Source organism: Panthera onca, chromosome A2 (genome assembly GCF_046562875.1).
Source record: "Panthera onca isolate mPanOnc1 chromosome A2, mPanOnc1 haplotype 2, whole genome shotgun sequence".
Lineage (NCBI taxonomy): Eukaryota > Metazoa > Chordata > Mammalia > Carnivora > Felidae > Panthera > Panthera onca.
Window position 1 is genome coordinate 27,400,181 of NC_138340.1, and position 22,959 is coordinate 27,423,139.

Sequence of the window (22,959 nt, forward strand, 5' to 3'; positions counted from 1 at the left end):
AGAAGAAAGCTGGCAAACACAGCCTCTGTAGGATTAGACTAACCTTGCAGTTTAACCAGCTGAGAATCTGGAAATGTAATGAAAATGTGACCTATAGGACAGGGGATGTTGCAGTGCTTTGCAATCCTGTTAGAATTAGAACAGTGGGGTTTTTGCAATACTGTTGCTCTCCAGGACTTCTGGAACCAGGTTTAAAACTGTGTCCCAGAAGTATGTAAGCATTTAAATTCAAGAGAGTGTTAAAAATAAAAATTAAAAAAAATTAAAAAAATAAATTCAAGGGAGTGTTTAAAGAAATCATAGTCTCCCATTTCTTGACTCATACTCATGATCCCTATCCAGGGGAGAAGAGAGAGTCTGTGCCCAGGGTAAGTAACACCGCCCTAGCTCTGTATCCTGGAAAGCCCATGTCCTGCTCTGTGCCTCATAAAGCACTCACTCTCAGGCCAGCCAGGGTCTGTATCAAGCCCTTGTCTGCATTATCACACTTGATCTTCACTAAAGTCCCTTGAGACATACTTCTTTTTTAAATGGTATGAACAGATGAGGGTGCTGAGGTTCGAAGTGGTAAAGAATAACCATTTTACGTGGGGTATCTGTTGATTAAGAAAATAGTGATAGGGGTGCCTGGGTGGCTTAGTTGGTTGGGCATCCAACTCTTGATTTTGGCTTGGGTCATGATCTCATGGTTTGTGAGTTCAACGCCCGCATCATCAGTGTGGGGCCTGCTTGGGATTCTCTCTCTCTCCCTCTCTTTACCCATCCCCCCCAAAATAAATAAACTTTAAAAAAGAAAAGAAAAGAAAATAGTGACAAATGACTATAATAAATTCAGTGGTTTTGGAGAAATTTGTATTTAATTCATTGCAACAACATCTATCAACTTTGGAAAATGAGTTGCCATGCCTTCATTTAATATTTAAACAATGTTTTGAATGTCATGAATTCCAGGCCTTCTTGCAATTTTCATCCCCCTCCCAGGAGTGCTTGAGTCATGATTGACATCTTCTGATCACACCAGAGCCACTTGTTCCAGATTAGAAAGTTGAAGTTTAAAGAGGGCAAGTGATTTGGCCAAGGGCAAAGAATTTGCCAATGGCATAATGGAACACAGACCTTGTCCTTCCATCTTTCTACTTAAAAGTTTTACTACTCTATCTTACTCCCTCATAAGATGAATGGATCATCTGCCTGAAGACCCTAGAAAAGGAAAGTGATTAAATCAGGATAAGCAGGAGGGCTGTAAATCCTACTGGTAGGAGTTGCTGGAAGAACTCTGTGGGGAAGGATCTTGAGGCCCTGTTTCACTGCAAAACATGCTAGTGACTGATTGATAACGTTTGCCATGAGTACATGACTGGGAGTTAAGGCACCTGCGCCATGCCTTTGGATGTGAACCAGTCAAGTCTTGGTGGCTTTGTAGGTGCGTGTAGGCTGGTTGTCCTCACAGTGCAGAGCCAAGTTCCACTTTCTTCATGACTGTCCTTGCCGGGTCAAATGCCTTTAAAAATGAGCAGCAGAATGGTACTAACTCTGGGCATCTCCTTTCTTTCCCACTCCCCAGATCATGATTTTTTGTTAGAAGCAGACACTAACAAAAGTTCTGAGCACTGTATGTATACAAAAACCTTTTCTGACAAGGAAACAGAGGTCATGCTGAATGGAGAGAAATTGGATCATGGTACCTGAGGGTAGCCCTTGACATTTACTCAGAAATTTAAGCTGAAAAACTAAAGAATAGCATTTTAATTTTTCTCTGCTCCAAACCGTTTACCTCCATTTACCTCCAAACCAGCAATTTATTGCTTCTGAGTACACAGCTGAGTCTGGACGTAGCATTAGGAAAGCACAATTTTCAGTAGAAAGCCCGAATCCACAGACGGGGGTATTGACCAGAAATGTAAGGGCAAACTAATTCAATTACTTTCAGTGGAGTTTAACCTATAATCTTCACCCAAGCATATGGGTACCTCAGACAAAGAGAAAGAACTTTTAAAAAATTGATTGTTACCCTGCAAAAGAGCAGGCAGGAAGCTGGCCTTGCGTGGATGAGGTTTCTTTGGAGGGCCAGAAATCTGTTTCTGTCAGCATAGGAAAAACCATCGTGTAGCAAAGGAAGAAATGAAAACCAAAGTGGAAGTTAAACACTTTTTTTTTCTCCAGATGACCTGGTGTAATGATTAAAATGCTGAATTGCTTTTTTAAAAGGTTTTTCCACCAGAAGAATGTCAGAGCCACCCCCCCCCCCCACCAACCTGCTCCCTTCTTTCAAAATATCTGCAAGAGAACATAAAATGGAATATATATTTATATACTTTTTTCTTAAGAGGACTGGTAAACAATTTGATCTCTTTCATCTGCAAGTTTTGCCAATGTTTTCATCAGTTCCTGTGGAGATGGCCTGTGATTCCACTTTTTCTTTGAACAAAGAATAAATTGGGTTTCTTTGCACTGAGAAATACAAGGCTCACTAAAAGTATGGACTTCAAAATAGTGCTTATTATGCATTTGGGGAAAGCATATCGAAAAAATAGTGCCTAGTGCTGCTTGTACTGAGAAGCCTACTTTGGCTTCCATGAAGCTGCCGGAATCTTCTGGAAAAAGCCTGTGAGATATGCTCAGCTGGAGACATTGTTGGCATTTCCATTTGATTCTGATTCATTCACTTGTGTCTCCATTAGCAATTTATTTTTAATTCAGTGTTCTGTGGAAAAAGCATATTGCTGGAAAACAGGTACATCTTATGGGCATATGCCTGACATTAAAATAAAAATGAACATAACACACTCTATGCTCAAAATAAACAGGCTGTCTTTCCATTTCCCTATCGAACAATGTTTATGAACCTCCAAGGAGATTGCTAATGTATTTGCCACCATCACTATCTCAGGCCTGGCTGTGTAATGGCTTAGTTCTAGTCTTTGAACCACCTAGGTGTCAGAATCATTGGCTAATCAGGGAAATCACCCTTCTCCAGGTGACCTGCCAGATTCAGGACAGCAATGCCTCAAAACTAACCCAAGAAAGTTCATATAGTTTACCTGTTCCTTTTTTTAAAGTTTATTTATTTTGAGAGAGAACACAAGCAGAGAAGTGACAGAGAGAGAGAGAGGGAGGGAGGGACGAAGGGAGAGAGAGAGAGAGAGAGAGAGAGAGAGAGAGAGAGAGAAGAAAGAATCCTAAGCAGGCTCTGCACTGTTAGCACAGAGCCTGATGCAGGGCTCAAACCCACAAACCACTAGATCATGACCTGATCTGATGTTGAGAGTCAGAGGCTCAACCAACTGAGCCACCTAGGCACCCCACAGTTTACCTGTTCCTAATGGACAGTGTTATTTATGTTAATAGTAGTAATCTACTTCCTTTGTATTATGAACATTGAGCAATAGTTAAACTCATAAAACAGTTAGAATCCAGAAGATCTAAGATGGGTCTGAATTCTACTGTTTTCTAAGATCCTGGGAAGGACTCTTGACTTCTCTGTCTCCATTTACTCACCCATACTTAAATTCTGTATTCCAATATATATGTACACACACACACACACACACACACACACACACACACGTGCACCTATCTTAAAGGATTAAGTGAGTGGGGCGCCTGGGTGGCTCAGTCGGTTAAGCGTCCGACTTTGGCTCAGGTCATGATCTCGCGGTCCGTGGGTTCAAGCCCTGCGTCGGGCTCTGTGCTGACAGCTCAGAGCCTGGAGCCTGTTTCAGATTCTGTGTCTCCCTTTTTCTCTGACCCTCCCCTGTTCATGCTCTCTCTCTCTGTCTCAAAAATAAATAAATGTTAAAAAAAATTTTAAAGGATTAAGTGAGAAAATGCTTGTGTAGTGCTTAGCACAGTGCTGGGCATATTCTCAGTTGCTAAACCAATGATTAAATAACATTTTTGACATTTATAAGTAGTTTTGCATTTCACAAAGGTGCTATCTTGAGTAGCATCTGAAAAGCAATTTGGTGTCCACATTAACATCCCTCTTTGAATGTGATTTTAATACTACAGATTAATTGGGCCACATCTCTTAGCTCATTCGAAAATAACAGGTTAACTGCAGTTAAACATACTTCCTCCATGGCCCTGACCCACTGGGAAGCCATGATGTCCTGAAGAAACATGTCAGCTGCTACAAGTATTGGCCTTGGGTTGAGTCTTAGGGAATCCACTTAAGCTTCTGTAAGCTCTAAACAACCGTGAGGAAGATTTTCTTCTAATAATTAAAAAAAAAACTCTAAGCAAAATAATGATAATAATAATGATCCAGCTCACACTTGAAGTAGATTCTCAAAGTATTAGTATCTCTTCAAGTCTAGAAAATTCTTAGCCTTATCTCTGAAAATTGATCTACTCTACATTCTTATGAAGCTTGTGTGAAACCTAGATTTATTGTCCCTATTGTCTTAGAGCTGCTTTTATGTTGTCTCCTTATCTGAGCCTAGGTTCTGAGTGGTTTCCTCAGTTCCAGAAAGCCTGATCTTTTTTCAGGTGTATCCATCCAATATGTTGTTCCACCTGCTCATTGTAGTCTGAAGTTTAATGACTAGATGTTCTGTTGCCAATGTTCTCTTTGGTTCTCCTTCAAATCTTCATGATTCTTTAAAAGTAATTTTCCGTTCTTTCACTAAGGTTTCAGTGACTTCTTTATCTTTAATAATTTTGAACACATTTGTTTTATAGTTTCAATCAGATGATTATCTTCCATTCTTGAGATGCTAATTCTCCCACTTGATGTATCAGCTGATTCTCCCTCATGGTACTTTGTGTTCTTGTACAGGTCATCTCATTTTAAAAAAAATCATTGGGCTTATCATTTGTGTTGAGGGTGTGGTGGGGTAGGGACTTCTTTACAAGTCCTTTATGTCCTGGATCATAGAAATATCACCATAGAACAGTGAAACATGTAAGTCTCCTTTAATTCTTTGTGTGTTTGGTCAGCTGGGGGTTCCCATTCCCTATGTCAATTTGGACCTGTAATTGATCATCATGTGATATATACTGTGGGCTTTGATGCCTGTGTGTGTAACTGTTTCTTCCACCTGTAACTCCAGATAGAGTGCAGTCACATTCTGCAACTCTAGGCAAACAAAGAGATTTAATGGGTTTTCTCTCACAGAAAAGAAAAATATTCAAAGCCTCCAGCATTTCTGTTGTGGGCTTGAGTACAGTTTCTAGCCTCCATTGTCCAAAAAGTCACCATGGTATAAGTTCCATTCAGACTTTGTGACCCTCTTTGTTTTTGGACACCTGGATATTACTTCTCCTTGCAGACTCTGATATGGGGGTACTTACTGGTTTTATTCTTTTTTATGTTTTGTTTGTTCTTCCATTCTTTTGTTTTTAACGGGGATGGATACCCTTCAGTGTTTGTTCAGTGCTCTGGGTTGCCCCTGAATCTTAGCACAGCTCAAGCCTGCCTGGCTTAACTCATGAGAAATGGTCACTCAAAGCATCAAGCCCAGAAATGATCCATTGCTTTGATTATAAAGTTTGGGCCTTTTGCTAAAGATACAACAAAATTATACCACCCATTTTATTTGTCTTTAATTCCTGAATGTGTGCATGCGTGCACGAGTGTGTGTGTGTGTAAGTAAGAGCCCTAGGCGTTTAATCATTTGAAAATAGAAAGAGCAATTTCTCATGAGGATGCCTCCTTACCTAAAGAATAAACTAGAAAACATTCTTTTCTACAAATCAGCTCCAGATTATCTGAAAATCTAAAAGATTAAATGAGGGCAGTTTGTTTTTCCCCTAGTACTGCAAGCCAGTGATTGTGTTTTCAGCAATGAATAGATCACACCAGTGCTGGGCTAATGTTTTCCCAGTATCCAAGTGGCACATAAGTTATAAAATCCTTATGAGAATTTTAGCCAACACCCTTTCTTATTGATATAGTAATACTGAGGCATCTCAATAGTTATTAATCTATAGAAACATAATCTGGGTTCCAAAAATGTTCTATTGTAATAATAAAAACAAAATAGTTCTTAGAGAGTTTTCTATTCTCTCTTTAAAAAATATCCTGTGGCCCCAAATAGCCACATTTTCCTGTGATAGAACCAGCATGAAGGTCAATATTTGGGACCTGAGAGGTGGAAGAGGGGAAGAGAGGTAGAAATAGAAGGTTATGGCCCTTTCTTTCTAGCTGACAGTAGAATAGGGCCACAACTGGGTAAAGCAACTGAGGTGTTCGTATCAGGCACAGAATTTAGGGGGATTCCAAGAAACTCAGCAATTAAGGTACATGATGTTTTAATGCAATCTTTCTTAAAAAGTCAAACTGGCAAACTATGAGCCCTGGGCTATCCCCTGCTGTGGTGAAAAAGGTTTCATTAGAATCAGGTCCAGGATAAAGGTGAGGTGAGTGAAACAGAGTTGTCTATGTGCATGGTCAGATACTTTTGATACTTTGTTCATTGTGTGAGTTTTGCATTAACTTTAAGATATTGCCTTAAATATTACTGATCTTTGTTACCCCCTTAATTGTGCATCCAAGTAGAGTGCCTCACTTCTGTCACCAGGGTCTAGCCCTTTGGTGGAAAGCTATGGCAGGGACATGGTGAGGTCTGAGCTGTTACATTGGCATGGCTAGTAATGTAGGCACCAAATCTGCACTTTCGCAGGTGTGACCTTCTTCCAGGTACTTCACCTTCCGTGTCTTCCCTGCAAAGTGGTGGCAATAATGGTACTTCTCTTATAGGATTGTATTGAGGATTGTCATAGGCAGCACAGCACAGTGCCCAGCACATAGGTCAGTGAGTGTAAGTTAGTAGCAACAGTGATGACAATGAAAGAGAGGTTCTGTAAGCTCTAAACAAAGGCACGTTGTTTAGGGCCTTGGGTGTCTTGCTAAGGATTTTGTTCTAATTGTGGTAAAACAAACATCACTTGAAGTTTACCATTTTAACCATTTTTCATTAGTGCATCCACATTGTTCTGTAATTATCTCCAGAATCTCTACACATTTTGAACTCTCTCCTGTGAGCTTGAAAGGACCCTGGAAGGCTTTGGAGAAGAAAACTGGCCTAAAGGAGCATGTGGGGGAAATAAATGTGGGCGGATAATCCAGAATGATGCAGAGTAAGAAAGAACAGGGGGCAGGAGGTGATTAGGAGGGTCCTTCATTCGTCTGAATGTGAAGTGGCAAAGTCACTGACCAAGGAGGTGACTACAATAATAAAGAGAAAGGACAGAGGAGGAGGGTGGGAAGGTCATTAGACATTGAGAAAAGAGAAGGGTGGGAAGGAATCAGACTCGTGAGGTGAGATTTCGAAAGAAGATTCAATTCATTAAAAAGTTGCTTTAAGGCATAGAGACAGTGGAGCTGCGCATCAGACAGAGGCTCCCCTCTCAAGGCAGTGTGTTGTGACCAACTCCAATCACAAGCAGAACTAAGTCTTAAACTTTCAGGAATTTTATGAGCTAGTTGTTAACCAAAATTAAATACTAAACTTACAGTTAAATAAATTACATTAAAAACAAAGGTTAAAAGGACTCAACGGCCATCATTTCCTAATCATGTGATTCCATTTTCATATTGTCTCTATCTCTGTGGTCATTACAACTACTGTATCTGTGTAGTGAAATGCTCTGTAATTGTGTGCCACTGAACATCCCTTCCCAACTCTATGTTCACTACCATGGTGTGAGTAGCTGGAAACTGGCCGTGGTGTGGATATTTACACCAGGAGATTGGTAGAGGTTATCAGATGGGGCTGGATTCATCATTACCTTGATTGTCTCCACCTAGGAAGGTAATGGGAAAGTGATAATGATGCCACCTTATGCTTAAAAGTGTGTTGCATCAGCAGTTATTACACTATAACTATCTGTGAAATCAAGGTGAATGGCTGTGAAGACAAAGGGTCAGCAAAAGTCAACAAAATCATTGTATGCCAATCAATTGCAATCAATTAGAACTTAACATAAAGAATATCGTAAATGTTGTTGTGTAAATTGTATGCTACATATCCTTTGTATCAGTAAAATTTAAATTTTTAAAATTCTCTACCCACGTAAATATTTTGGGGCAATCAGTTGACCATTTGCCAGAACACCACTGACTATAATCTTCTGTGATAAAGAAATGTATTGTATCACAGGTATGTATTATTGAATCAACCTTAAACCTACCTTTATGAAGGACAAATGACTTATTTTCCAGTCCAAATGGAAAACTGGACACATTCTCTACTTAGTAAACAGTGAAGCGTGTTTCTCCGGGGAAACCACAGCAATTCCAACACCTTACTTCTTTACCCTTATCACCAGCAATAGTTGGCACTGTTTGAGGGTGACTCTATACCAGACACCACGCAATGTGCTTTATTCACATTTTTGTCCCCACTCAGCTTTGCAAGCTAGGTCCCACTGTCACCCCATTTTGTAGATGGAAAAACCAAGGCAGACTTCCTCTAAAGGTTGCACAATTGGCAAGAGGGGAGGGAGAGATCTGAATGCAGACCTCTCTGATTCTTTTTGACCTCTTGATTCGGATACCTTCTCTATAGTTCCTTTAAAAATGTATATATAGAAAAGCTTTACTTCACAAAGGATATATTTTTGGCAGCAGTTATCGATCAGTTATTATGTTCCCAATGCCCTGAGGGACATTGGGCAAGTCTCATGAGAAGTCTACAAAGAGGCTTCTGACTTTCAGGAGTTGATTCTGTCTCCAAGCTCCTGTGGGCTCAAGGCTGTCGTCATCAGCTCTGCCCATTTTACAAGAAGAGGACTCAATTCCCAAACTGCACTTCTGTCACAGCTGATTCCACTTGCACTTCATTTGCTCCAAAGCCAAGACAGTCCTTTCTTGTGCCGCTTATATTCATGTCCTAAATCCCCCTTGAAGAGTTCACTTGCTCCTCCTCTTCTGTGTCCTTTAAGGAAATAGGATGATGATGCAGAAATCAAGCAGGAGGTACTTCGAGCCAAGAGGGCCTTACCAGGTGGTACAGTTTTATCTTCAGTTACAGAGCCTCCCATCAAAATTTTGTGCTGCTGTGCAAGCTCTCAGCTTCTCTATTTGGGTTGTGTCCAAGACAAGAAATTTCAAGGGCTGTTGAACAGTGTTGTTTCCCAAGTGGATCAGTGCAAGAACTTTTGACGTCAGAGTCTTGGGAATCTGATACACTGGAGGGAATTTTCAGCACTGGATGGTCTTAAAAGTCCCCTTTCCCCCACATTCCAATGTGAGCCTGCATTCACAAACACCTTAGGCTCAACTGGCTGGAATGGAGAGCTGAGTTGAAGATTCTTGTTCTTCCCCCTTAATTCCTTTTTCTGTGTCCACTTACCAAGATATTTTATTTGTCTTCTGCTTTCAGACTAGGCCAGTAATTAGGAGAGAAGTCAGAAATAGTGTTGATACACATCTGTGTTGCAAACAGAAGCTCTAATAAAACAAGACAGAATCAAGGTCGGCCAAAGATAGAACAGAGATCCTTCTGTTCACCAGTGATTGAAAAATGAAGATTCTAAACATTAAAAACAATATAAATAAACCAAATATAAACAAACATGCATATTGATATTTATATAAATGTTTAAGCACATACACAAACAATGGCATTTTTTTTATTAAGAGACAAAGAGAGGAAGGGGCCCACTCCTCTTTGTGAATAGGAGAACCCACTGTCCAAATGTACATGTGGGAGTGCCCTGTGTTTAGAATCATACAAATATAGAGCTGATGCTTGTCCTTGAGGGGTCTACAGCCTACATTTCCCAAATTGGAAAATACATTGTTTTGCACAAGCCCTAGTAATATCACCAATAATCCTTATTTTACTACTAACCAGCTTTCTTCTCTGTGCTCAGAGTGAATACTTCCAGTGCATGATCTCATTCCCTCTCCCCATCATCACCAGGAGGAGGCAGGTGATTGGGTTCACATTCTAGCCAAAGGAAGTTGAGATTGCTTAAGCTATTTGTTCACTGTTACAGAACTAGGAGGAGGCAAGCTAAGATTAGATCTTGGGTCTTCTGATTCTGGAGTAAGGGCACCTAGCCTCTGTGCTAGGGCTGGGGAAAGGGTCTGAGGAACACACACACCTAGATTCAAAGCCCACCTCTGCCACTTCCCATTTTAATGTAGTTTGGGGGTGGTGGGGGGAATTTGCTTTCCCTTCCTGAGCCTCAGTTTCCCCCACTGCAATTAGAGCCAATGTTGTGACAGTGGAAGAGAATGTCCGTGAAGAACTCAAAACAGGATGTGGCATGTGGACAAGAGGAATTAGAAACTGATTTGTGGGACAAATTCTGTTGTGAAATGATGCCCAGTCTTTAGCAGGTAAATTTGAGCTGTGAGTGAAGAGAATTATTATAAAAACCCACCTCATCTGACATTTCTTCACTTATTAGTTATTCACTTGTTCATCCATTCAACAAATACTAAGCATCTACTCTGCTGTGAGACATTTTCTTCCGTTATTTGTGTGTAGTTTAAAAAGTAAAAAACAACCTGAAAACCATACTGTGCAGCAGATGTAGTTTCTGAGGCAACTTTTTGGCATTTTCCAGCCTAACCGTTCACACCCCCTGTTGTATTGCAGGCACCGGGCTAGGTTCAAGGTGGACAGAATACATTTCCCACCATGTTGGGATGAGGGCTTATGGTCTAGCCTGAGAATCAGCATGCAGCATTAGAAGGGTGTGAACAGTGTTCTGACCACAAAGAAAAGGGAGGGACTCAAGATAACTTTTGAGTGTGTTGGGGAGATGGAAGCCGGGGTGGTCATCCTGGGAAGCAGTGAGAAACCCAGCATGTCTGGAGCATCAGGTGCAAGGTAGCTTGGGGGTGGAGTGTCCATTTACCCTTTGGAATATAGTCTTACCGTTGGCATGGCAACTGCTGCAAAATAAATTCAAGGTGGTGCTTCAAATGATGCCTCCGAGACTGTCCAGGAGTCATTTAAATTGCTTGTTTGTTATGTATAAGGATTTGCCTAACCTCCAACCTGCAACTATAGCTTGGCAATCTCTTGTTTATTGTGCTGGTATTGTTTCTTGAGTCATTATTCTCCTTAAACCTTTTTTTTTTTTTTTTTTTGCTTTTGCTTTTGCTTTTTATTCTGTCCATCTAGAAAATATGTCCAGACATTGTGTTGATATTCCTAGGCTCCCTTGAGATACCCTAGGCCTTTCCTTTCTTCCTCTGATGGAAATGCTGCCAGGGTGCTGTTTGCCGTCTCATTTCTCACCCCTGGATCCCTGCACTGAGCTTGGTAGATGTCATGGTCGCTCAGTCTATCATGCCTCCTTCCCATTGTGGATTTGTGGAATGGCCTAGAATTCAGTCTCCTTAGAGCAGAACAGAGGTTTCTCCTTCTAGGATGAGGAATGAGACAGTCAATGCTGGCACCATGAAAGCATCATAGATACAGACCTGCCCTACAAACCAACATCACACATTTGCTATCCTTGACTGATAATAAAAAAGAATACATAAAAAAAAACAGATAAATGACTTAGGGTGCCTTTTCCCATTCAGGGTTCTAAAGCCAACAAAAGTCTTACCTTCTTAGATTGGTGGTAGATTTTCCAAAGCAAAATAAATGTCTAAATCTCTTTCTGCTTCATGTGTGCGTGTGTATGTGTGTGGGTATGAGAGATAGACCACCAACCACAGGGGGTCGGGGAGGGTGGGGTTGGAAGTGGCCAATGTGGCTTCAGCTTATTCGGGAGAGTTGATCTGTCCATCTTTCCAGGAGAAACTGAATATAAAACCTTTAGGCATGAAAAGAACCTCTCACATATGGACTCTTTGGGGATTCAATTCACACTCTTCTCTGCTTCCTTTCTCACTGTCTCTTTTGAACTTGAGGGAAAAGCATTTCCTATGCTGCTCACTTCTCTAGCTCTCAGATAATAAAGAGAAAGAACTAAGGGGTTTAAATGTCAAGATTTGTAGAATTTGGCAAACTGGCCCCACAAGGTTTGCAGTTTGAGTGATGGGTTTGCGTCAGGCGTGGTGACAATGATAGGAAAGGGGTCCAAGCAGGCAATACAGCAGACACTCCTTTAGCCCTTACTCTGTTCCAGGTACTGTGCTGAGGACTATTCATTAATTCATCTAATCTTCCAAATGATGTTACAAGGTACTAACAGTATTAGTGTTATTACATCCTTTTTGCAGATGAGGGAACTGATGTTTGAGAGATAGGTAACGTGACCAAGTCCTCACAGCTAAGAAGCGTGATAGCTGGGACTTGAATCCTTGCATCTGACTACAGAACAGTAGTTCTCAATCGGGGGTGATTTTGCACCCCCATGGGATGTTTGACCATGTCTGAAGACATTTTTTAATTGTCACAACTTTGGTAGGAGAGGCCTCTGCTACTGACATCTAGTGGATAGAGGTGAAGGATGCTGTTAAACACCCTGCCCCTTAACAACAAAATATTATCAATCCCAAATGTTCTGAGTGCCTAGGCTGAAAAACCCTGCCCAGGATTTATCACTTCTTACAGTTCTAGTGACGAAGGCCGAGAACCAGGTATCCCACTTGAGATCAAACATTTAAGCTGTGAATATTATCTGATCCCTCACTGGCTGACTGAGACACTCCACTTCTGTTCTCTGGTGCAGGGAGCAAGGTTCTCCTGAATGGTATTTTGCTTGGCTTTTGGCTGAATTTGGCAGGGAGAGCTCCTTGCTTTTTGCCTGAGCCATCACAGGGGACCTGGGTTTGGAATCGCAAGACCACGTGGTAGGGAATGAGAAGAAAGCACTCACAACAAAGTTATTTTCCTGTTCCCTTGCTCTCATCTGCCTCAGCCCTCATGCCATCCTGAGACATTTTCTAAGTAGAATCACTAGGAAATAAAGTCTATGACTTCACAGGAAACATCTGTTGGAGAATGGGGGCCTGTGAACTCCTTTGCTTTGCTGGGGGATTTTCAAAAAATGATCAAAGTGTGGTTTGTTTTAGCATTCTGCTAATCAAGCCTCCTCTCTAGATTCCCCAATACTTGCTTCTCTTGACCCAAAAGAATTATTTTTGAGATTACCATCAAGTTGGCTACATTCAGTCTACATCTGCCGTGTACTTTTGGTTGTGGCCCTTGACCTGCAGCCTTGGAGTTACCTGGTAGCTTCCTAGAAAAGCAGTATCTCAGACCCTGCCCAAATCTACTGAATCAGAATCTGTATTTTAACAAAGCCCCAAGTTATTCACATATACTGGTCTGTAATGTTTTGATTTTTACTCTGAAAATTATTCTAAGAACCATGGATCCAAATAAATGGCAGCTCTCCTCACTAGGCCTCAGATTCCAAAGTTTTACAACATGCAATTTGTGTCACATGGACTCTGGCGCTCCACTGCAATTCACAAATGCCCTGAGATCCCAGATTTATGTAATCAAATAGTTTCCAAACAGTCCTACTAATGAATCAGTGTAAAAATGTTTGAGTTACCCCACTGGCCATAGTTCATATACTTTGAGTTGACCACCAAGCTCTTAGCAGGAACCCCTCCCACAAAGAAGGAATATTTCTTATTAATAGACATTCTGCTTTGGCTGTGACGGGTTGTCAGCGATTTGATCTGACTTCTTCCATCACTCAGCAGTTTCTTAGTTCAAATGTGATGTCTTACGAGGGATGTGAATTAATCTACTTCCCAGTCCTCTGCCACCCAACCCCAATTTTTTCGGTTGAGGTCCCATTCTGAAAACCTCATTCTAGGGTTTCTTAACACTTGCATCCATCCATCTGAACGTGGGCACATGTTTCAACATCACCACAGTGTTAGACTTGCTCTCTTCCCTCCCAATTTAGCTGCAAGGCCATAGACTGTGCCTTTACCAGTCATATAGATGATACTGTCATGCAGACCTTAAACAAGATGGCTGCTGCCCTGGTGAAATGATGGAATCACCAAACAGCTACTGAGGGTGCATGAAGCCAGGGTCACAAAAGCAAATGCCTGCATGGGCCATTAGAGAAGCGGGGGGACCTGGGGAGACTGTGATAACCTGTGGAAGTGTGTTGGGGGGTAGGGCTACAGCACATGTATAGTTTCATCTGATTGTTCCCAGGAAGAGGGGGCACCAGGGCCTTTATGTAATATGAATTTTTTTAACCAGGAGAAGGTACAAGTCTGACTTATGACAATTTCATATTTTGTAAATATTGGTTATAACCCAGTTTCCTTTTGTTTATCTGAAAACATGGGGCAAACAGAATGAAACACATCTGCAGACTCAAGTCAGACCTTATAGTCCCTACCATGACCCTCTGGTGGGGATGAATCTATTTACAAGTCTTTAATGGGACTCTTCTACAGGACTAGTACCTTGTGTTTCTCTAAATTCTGTTTTTGGGTCACTCATGGTAGAATCATACAAAATCGCCATATGCATTTTCTGGTCCCTGTCCAGGACAGCCACAAATCTGTGGAGTCTTTGAGCATGCTCCTTCGGAATTTCTGAAGACACAGAAGTGTGATCCTTATTAAGTCTGGTTACTTGCAAAATACCAAGAGGTGAAAGAGTAAGTCTCCATCCCAGTCCCTAGAATCTACTAGAGAATATAAAATTATTACATAGTAAACAATAGTTTAAAAAAAAAGAATGATGGGGGGCTCAAGTTATGGATTACTCAAATCGACTGCCTTAAGCAGTAGGCAATGGCCAGTTTCCCCTGAGTTTTAAAGGCAGCCAACTCTTTAACTGGGAAGCAGCCAGTGGGGGTCTGTTGTGTACTGATTAAATTTCTAAGCACAGGTATATAGATGGGGGTTGAAAACTCAGAAGCCTCAGAGGCCAGTTAGGTGATGCAAAGGAGTGAAGCAGGTTAGTGTGAGAGGAAATGGGGGATGTAGTAGGCTGTGGCAAACTGGAATGTACATGGCCCCACTAGAGGGGGCAATTAATCTCTGGCGAAGAGAAACAGTAACTAGAGACTAAGGCAAGTCCTATTAAACAAAACAATTTGCAGCTACTTACGCTCTAATTTATTTGGGATTCAGAAGTAGAGACCTTAGACTGCTTCTGACATTCCCACTACTCGGACAGGCCACTTCTCACTTGTGGATTCTGAGATTCTTCACATGTAAAGTGGTAGAGATGGTCCACATACAGAAAAGCTCCAGCACTTTTGTTCATTCTTTCCTGAGAATCAGGGCAATTATGTTGGTTAATGGCTTTAAACTGAGCTTTGGCCAATGAAAAGAGCACCAATAACAACAAGAATAATGATCAACATGCATAGAGTGGCTATCATGTGCAAAACTGGGTGGCCTCTCCCAGAAAGGAGAAGAGTGGGAGACAGGCAGGCAAGAGTACCCAGGGTGTGCACAGAAACAAGGAGAGATAGAACTGAGTTTCTCTATGGCTAATGGTCGCTCAAGTTTTTTTATGATTATTTCATGTGACAGTAAAAGGACAAAAGCCATTCATTCATTCATTTAACCCATATTTATTGAGTACATGTTATGTGCTACTGTTGGGTAAGTGTTAACTTGTCCACAACCAATTCCTCCACGCTGGCCTCCCAGAAGAAGATTTGACCTTCTTCAATAACCTTCAATACTCTGAAGAAACTGGCCACAGCCTAGTATTTCAAAAATCAGTCTTGCTGAGTTCTAAGTCTGGGACCCCAACTCCCACCACTACAACCACCACCCCATTATGCTGGGTGAGAGACCAATTCTTCCCCGTCCAAAAACTCTGAAGTGACAAATTCTGTCTCAAGCTTGTCTTATTATAGAGCTGCAATGATAAACCTTGGGGCTCAGCTCCAGATAATGGCTCCACAACCATGCAATTCTGCCATGCTATAATGCCACTGAATCCTTGCCTCTCATCATGCTAGGAGAAGGGCCGGTGCTTCCCTAACCAGGCAGTTGAAAAGATCACACAGTTGGAGGGTCAGTGTTGTCCTACTGGGCCTGATCTCTAACCTTGCTCTAACTCTTTGTGCTGCTCCAGAATGCAGTGGGTGGTGAGGATCTGCACACCTACTGCTCCTCTCTCCAGGACTTTTCTCCAATGAATGCTACTCAAGCCACCCTTATGTGTCATGCTTGGCCACCTACCCTTGTCTGAATGGCTGTCAGAGGCTGGGCATGTAACAGAAAGCAAGTCAGCCAAAGTCCTTGCCCTCATGGAGCTTACCTTCCAGTGAAGGAGATGACCAATACACAAGTGAGCAAATGGGTGGGGGTAGTGATGCAGAGAAGCAAAGAGACAAATCACAAGTGACCAGTGTTGGGACAGGAGTGAGGGCTACTGTGGGAACAGGGAGTATCAGGGAGAGACTGCCGAGGAGGTGGGAGCTTCCCACAGCCTCACTTATTTAACTCCTAATTCAATATGACTTCAATAAATAGCAGTGTATTTATTATTTTTTAAAATTTATTGTAGAGCTAAACATGTTTATTTTCTTCAAAGCTTATGTTGATCCTCATTTGAGGTGTTAAAATATACTCTATTTTACATAATACAATGATATAGTTGATCATTTTAACATCCTTATTATGCAAAATAAAAGTTGCAAAATAAGGGGAAGAGAATTCTCTTTTTAATGTTTATTTATTTATTTTGAGAGAGAGAGAGAGAGAGAGACAGGGAGAGAGTACATGACAAGAGAGGGAGAGAGAGAATCCCAAGCAGGCTCTGTGCTGTCAGCAGAAGCCCAGCCTGAAGCTTGATCTCATGAACCATGAGATCATGACCTGAGCCAAAACCAAGAGTTGGACACTTAACCAACTGAGCCACCCAGGCACCCCAAGGGGGAAAGAACTATTTATGAGATTATGAAATTGAAACCTCCTGGAACCACTTCTCTACCAAATGTTCTGCCAATTCTATCTATATAATGAGAGAAGCTTATGTTTATTAAGCACTAACTACCTGTGAGGCACTCATCTGAATGCTTATATGTGTACACTTTTTAATTTTTATTGTTTAATGTGGTCGCTTTTTAAATCTTCAAACGAATCCTGGAAGAAGGGTACTATGATCTTTCCACTTTTATAGAAGAGATAACTGAGGCACACTGAGGTGTGGAAACTTGGCCAAGGTTATACTGCTAGTAATGGTTAGAGCATGGATTTGAACCCTGGTTTGCAAATCCCATAGCTTGTGCTTTTATCACCCCTTTCATCCCATCCCACCCCCAAACCAACTAGTTACAGTTTAGAGGATGATAGCCCTAAGCTCCGGCAGTCATTTACATGTGTAGCTCCTCTCCTTCCTACCCTCCCAGCACTGGTTTTGGAAACCATTTGATTAGGTACCCTAGAACCAAAGGAGAAGGGTTCCACAGATAGGTAGCCATTCTTGGACATTCCCCAGAGAAGTAAAAATGCTTTGCCGGCAAGCTCACTGTGCATATTTGCTGCTCTCTGGATGTGTCCCAGTTGGGCCAACTTCTGTTCTTGGCTGTCTGAATATATTCTGGCAGCTCAGAGGTGTAATTTCTCCAAATGCCGCATTCCTGCTGAGCCCATGGGATGAATTGTGCAATTTCAGGTGAGCACATCTTTAAACCTTAGCAGGGCTTGTAGTTTCTCCCCTTCAGCTTTCGCTGCAGGCCCCACTTGGAAGATTGAAGTCTTGAGAGCATATGCCAGGCCCTGGGGGGCAGAAGGTGACGTGCTACGATAGAGATTGAGGAGGTCTGGCAGAGGACTGTGGAGAAGTGTGGGCTTCCCAGGCCAATGCCAGGTCCCCACTTTGAGAACCTGGATCATCTTTAATTTTACAGAGTTTTTGTTCATTTATACATCTACTTGTAAAATGATTTTCTGAGAGTCAGCTATTGGCCAGATACTGCTAGGTCTGGGAGAATGTTAACTGTTAGGAAGACAAGTCTACCTTTTTAGGAGCAGGTATAAAGGGAGGGGGGCCTTGACTCAGTCAAGAAAGCCGGAGACATCCTATGGGGGCAAGTGGAATTAAGAAGTGATCTAAAGGTAAAAAGGAGCTAATTCAGCAAAGGGCAGAGGGAACAACCTTGTGGAAAGTTTCTGGGTCAGGCAGGAGGGTACCAGACTAGATGAGGAAACAAAATGCCTGTCTCCTTCCCACTCCATTTCCGAGTGCTGACCATGTACCTGACTTGGGCTGTGAGCTTTACAACCCCATGATGCATCTCATGAGTATCCTGGATTTTCACACAAAGAAATGGATTTCAAGGAGCTGAATAATTTGTTTATGCCACACAAACAGTGCCTGGTGGCCCAGAAATTCAAATCCAAGTTTGTGTGATTCCAAAGAGGGACTTCTTAGTCACATGTTTATATTGTTTTCCTAGACAGATCTCACCACTTGAAGGGACCCACACACCCTTTGCATACTTCTATCTTGGTTTTAGCATAAGAAATAATGTCCCTGGACTCATTTCCTATAGAACAAAAGGAAAGTAAGATAGCCCCCACCAAAGACATTCACAATGGTTAAAATGTGGAAGCTACACAAGTGTCCCTCCGTGGTTGAGTGGATAAACAAAAGGTGGTGTATATATACAATGGAATATTATTCCACCTGAAAAAGGAGTTCCTGGAGTTTGTCCGGAAACCATCCTAGATTTCTTGATTCTGAGACACAGACTTGGCAATGGCGATGAGGAAGGGACTCATCTCTGCATATTTAATGAGGTCTCTTTGTTCTACAGAGACTCAGAGACTTTTGGAAGTTTGGACATGAAGGACTTGAGTGGTCAGTACTTTTTGGAAATCCACACATTGGCAAATGGGGACACTGAGGTAGAGGGAGAAGGAGCTTAGCCAAGAATACATGATAATTAGCTTGGGTTTAAATGATCTTTCCTTCCTCCCTCCTCCTTCCTCAGCATTTTGGTTCTCTTTACATGTCAGGCATTGTGCCAAGTGCTTTCTTGCATTAATTCCATTAGTCCTGCCAACTACCTGTGAGGTAGGTTTTATTTTTAGTGCTCTTTTGCAGGTAAAAAAGAGTGAAACACAGGGAAGCTAATGACTTACCCAAGGTCTCTCAACAAGCAAGTTGTGGGACCATTTTTTCTCTCTCCTTTGAGGCTATATAGCAATCCTCCTCATGCAAGCAGAGGCAGCAGGCAGTCCACCTGGGCAGTGCCACACCTAGGGCATGGAGTCCTGCCCAAGAGCATCAGTCAGCTGTGGGCTGACCACCCATCCACACATCCCACAGCTCTCCTTGCACCATCAGCTGGAAGCATCAGGTAGACTCCTTGAAGTCTTCCTGGGAACCCATGAAACAGAGCAAAGGAAAGAACTGAAGCTAGGGGCTCTGGAATTGAGTCAGATCCCAGCTGGGACACTCAGAAGCAGAATCTTGGTACAAGTTTCATGAACTGTCTGATTATCATTTTCTTCATTTCTAAAAAGGGATTCATAGTAGAACTTGGCTCATAGGTTCTTGTGAGGATTTAAATAAGGTGATCTGTATAAAATAGCATAATGGTGCCTACCAGTTTGTAGGGACTACCAGTTTGTAGGTAATTTCTTCTAACAGTATCATCATGGGCATCTTTATCACCCAAGCTGCATGAGAATGGCCTGTGATTTCCCCTGAGGAATTTGCTCCAGGCCTGCCCAGGGGAGGCGGAAGGGGAGCCCACCTCTGCTGCATTGGTGGGCTGTTTTGGCAGCAGACTCTTGCAACTGCAGAGCAGAGCTCAGGTTAAGCTCTCAAGGTATGCATCATACCAGAGGAATGGCCCAAAGGTCATAAACATAGCAAGGAAATGGACATTTCTGGGATTTCCCCACAGAGCTTACTTGTTCATCATCTGTCTCCACCACCGAAAGACAAAATCTGTGAGAAAAGGAAATTTGTCTTAAATACTTCCTTATCCTTGTCAGCTAGAACAGTTCAAGTCACTGTAGCTCCTTATTAATAGATATTTCCTGATTGAGTGAATGAATGAATTCTTCTCTGTCCTGGTTCAAGGGTCAATTTGCTATAGGGTCAGCAATGGAAATGAGGGACTTCTCAAGGGCCTGAACTTCACGACTAAAAACCCAAACACTCAAATAACAGTAATAATTAATAAGTGGTAATTATCACAATGTATTGCAAGCTATGCCTATGTACTGATGATACACTAAATACTTAGTGTAAATGGTCTTGTAATACTCAATACCTGTGAGGTAGGCATTATTGTTATCCCCATGTTACAGATGGGGAAAATGAAGTTTGCAGAGGTGAAGCAGCCTGCCCAAGATCATAAGGCCAAGAAGCCGTGTGATCCTAGATTGGTTCCAGGGTTGGTTTGATTATAGAACCTGTGCTTTACAAAGCACTACTTTTTCCAATGTCTTCCATCCCCACCTGAAGATCAAAGAAAATCCCAAATAGCTTCACTCTTTCAGGGCACAAGGATACATTTTGGGAAAGGCAGGTCATCTAATATTGGATATCCACAGTCAAATCCAGAGTAAAAGAGAACTTTTCATTTCTCAAACCTATACAGCACCCCTGCGGTGACCACATGCCATTCTGTTGGATCTGGCTCACCATCACTTCTCTACTACCTTCACCAGCTCACCCATCAAAATGTATCAGCTCAGTGGCCCATTTCTTCCAAGTTCTTTTATATCCTCATTCTCCCAAGCAACCGATTTGAGCTAAGATAACAAAGTTCTTTTTTTTCAGATGATTCCTCCTATATCTGGTGCACATCATCAGAAGGAATGGGAGAACTAAGGCCCACAGCTCCCCACTTCTCACCTCTACTTCGAACACAAGAGCTCAGCTTTCAACTATCTCCATCCACCTGTTAGGCTTCTGCATCTGAACAAAAGATTTTATGGAGCAACTAACTAAATAAATAAGCTTAACAACCATTGGTTTAATTTAATCCTCAGTGTAGGCATCTAAAAATATTTTGGGATGTGTGCTCTGTGCTTGGCAGTGTTCTCAACATCAGGGGAGCATAAAGGTAGGCAAAGTCCTTGCTTTCATGGTGCTTACATTCTGATGGAGAGACAGGAATTCAACTAACAAGTTGGTAGAGTAATGAGGGACGATAATAGTAAGTGTTAAGTAGAGAGTCAAAATCAAGCAGTGTCTTGCATGGTATAGTTGAATGGTGAGATCCAAAAAGATATGTCTGAGTCCTAATTCCTGGAACTTGTGAATATTATTTTCTATGGCAAAAGATGCAATAATTTAAGAATTTTGAGAGAAGGAACTTTTCCTATATTATCCAGGTGAACTCTAAATGCAGTTACAAGTATCATTGTAAGAGACAGGTAGAGGGAGTTTCAAGACATCACAGGAAGCAGTGGGACCACAGACACAGAGTTTGGAATGATGCAGCCACAAACCAAGGAGGATATGCACCTGCCTGGTATGGCCCTGTTGAAACCTTGATATTTGATTTCTGACCTCCAGAACTGTGAGAGAATAAATTTCTGTTGTTTGAAGCCACCCATTTTATGGTAATTTTTTACATTAGGGTCAGGAAATGAATACACATGGCTACTTTTGATCGAGTGGTTAGGAAAACCTCAGAAGAGGTAACACGTAAGCTGATCATTGAATGACAAAAAGGACCATCCTTATGAAGACTGGTGGAAGGAACGTTTCAGGAAGAGGGAAGAGCCAGTGGAAAGGCCCTAAGGCAGGGTTCTAGCAGAGAGGCTAGTTAGGATGCTATGACAGGGGCCAGATGGAAAGTATTCCTGACTTGCACTAAAAGTAGTTGAGAAGATAGGGAAAAGTAGAAGGACTTGGAATAAGTCACAGAAAAAAGTCAATGTTAATTGTTTCTGGATTAGACATTGTGGTGAGGGAAAGCAAGAGAAGATTTGGGTTGAACCACTGGAAAGATAATGGTGCTGTTCATTGGGGTGGAGAAAGAGCTAGCTGGGAAGGAAATCAGGAGGCCTTTCCTTTATCATAATAGGCTTTAAATGCTTATAGACTCCCAAGTCTGGGATTAAGGGATATATCTGGGTGGGAAATCTAGCTTTGGGAGCCACCGACACATAGGTATCCAAGTTATAGGACTAGGTGAGATCATGTGGGGAGAGCATGCAAATAGAGAGGTGAAGCAAGACCAAAATGGGACCCTGAGGTACCAACACAAGGAGATCAGGATGATGAGGAGTCAGTGAGGGAAACCGAGACAGAATGGCAAACATGGTGAGAGGGAAAGAGGAAAGTGTGATGTCTCAGAAGCCAAGAGAAGGAAGACTTCGAAGACTTTCCCTAAAGACAGAGGCATCAACCATATCAAAATAAGTTCTTCTGGCCAGGTAGCTTATATATATTTTCACTGGGAAGTTATTGTTCCAGGCCAATAGATGTCTTCTTAAGTGCCATCCCACATAATTGCTAGTGGATCCCGGGAGTTCAGTGATGAGAAGTAGTCCAGTGTTTCGTGTGAATTTGGCAGGAACACCTGTTATGTGATTGGCTGGTGATACCAGTGTGAGAACTTGGGCAAGAGTTCTGTATATTTTATGACCCCACCTGATCCAAAAGAAAGAAATGAGTTACAACCATTTCAGGGGCTTTTGTAATGCACAAGGAGATAAGCTGTGGGTAGGGTAACCCATCAGATCACATGCCATAAGCCAAGTCCATCTACATGCAAAGACCACCTTGCAGTGGATTCAGGACTACAAATGAGACTGTTTCTGGAAGAAGGACATACAGAGGAACAGAAATAGGAAGTGGGGATTATAACTTAAACACCAGTGAGGCATCAAGGGCTTTGGAAACTGACATCTAGATTCAACTCACAACTCTGCCCCTACTGTGAAGATATAGGTAACTAACCTTACGGAGCCCCCATTTCCTCCCCTGATGAATGCTATGATATATGTGCAATGGTGATGCCACAGTAACATGTAGGGCCAAGTCTCTTGGGATCCCTAAAGGCAAGATCTGTTTTTGAGGGGCCTGAGTGACACTTTAATTTAGGGTTTCTGGGACCTACTGAGAGGTTTATCCCCATCTATGGCCATTGCACCCTTCTTATAGAGAGAGAGTCTTA

General features: G+C 42.0%; 1 long non-coding RNA gene across 5 annotated transcripts in view; it reads left to right on the top strand.

Annotated features, from left to right (window-relative positions):
* The window catches only part of LOC132678709 (uncharacterized), a 161,618-nt gene extending 140,818 nt beyond the window's left edge, over positions 1 to 20,800 (top strand). For all 5 annotated transcript variants that reach the window (XR_009609742.3, XR_009609738.3, XR_009609741.3 and 2 more), the window contains one exon: positions 20,610 to 20,800. This is a non-coding gene — a long non-coding RNA (uncharacterized LOC132678709). The remainder of the gene's footprint in view (positions 1 to 20,609) is intronic.
* Positions 20,801 to 22,959: the final 2,159 nt, after the last annotated feature.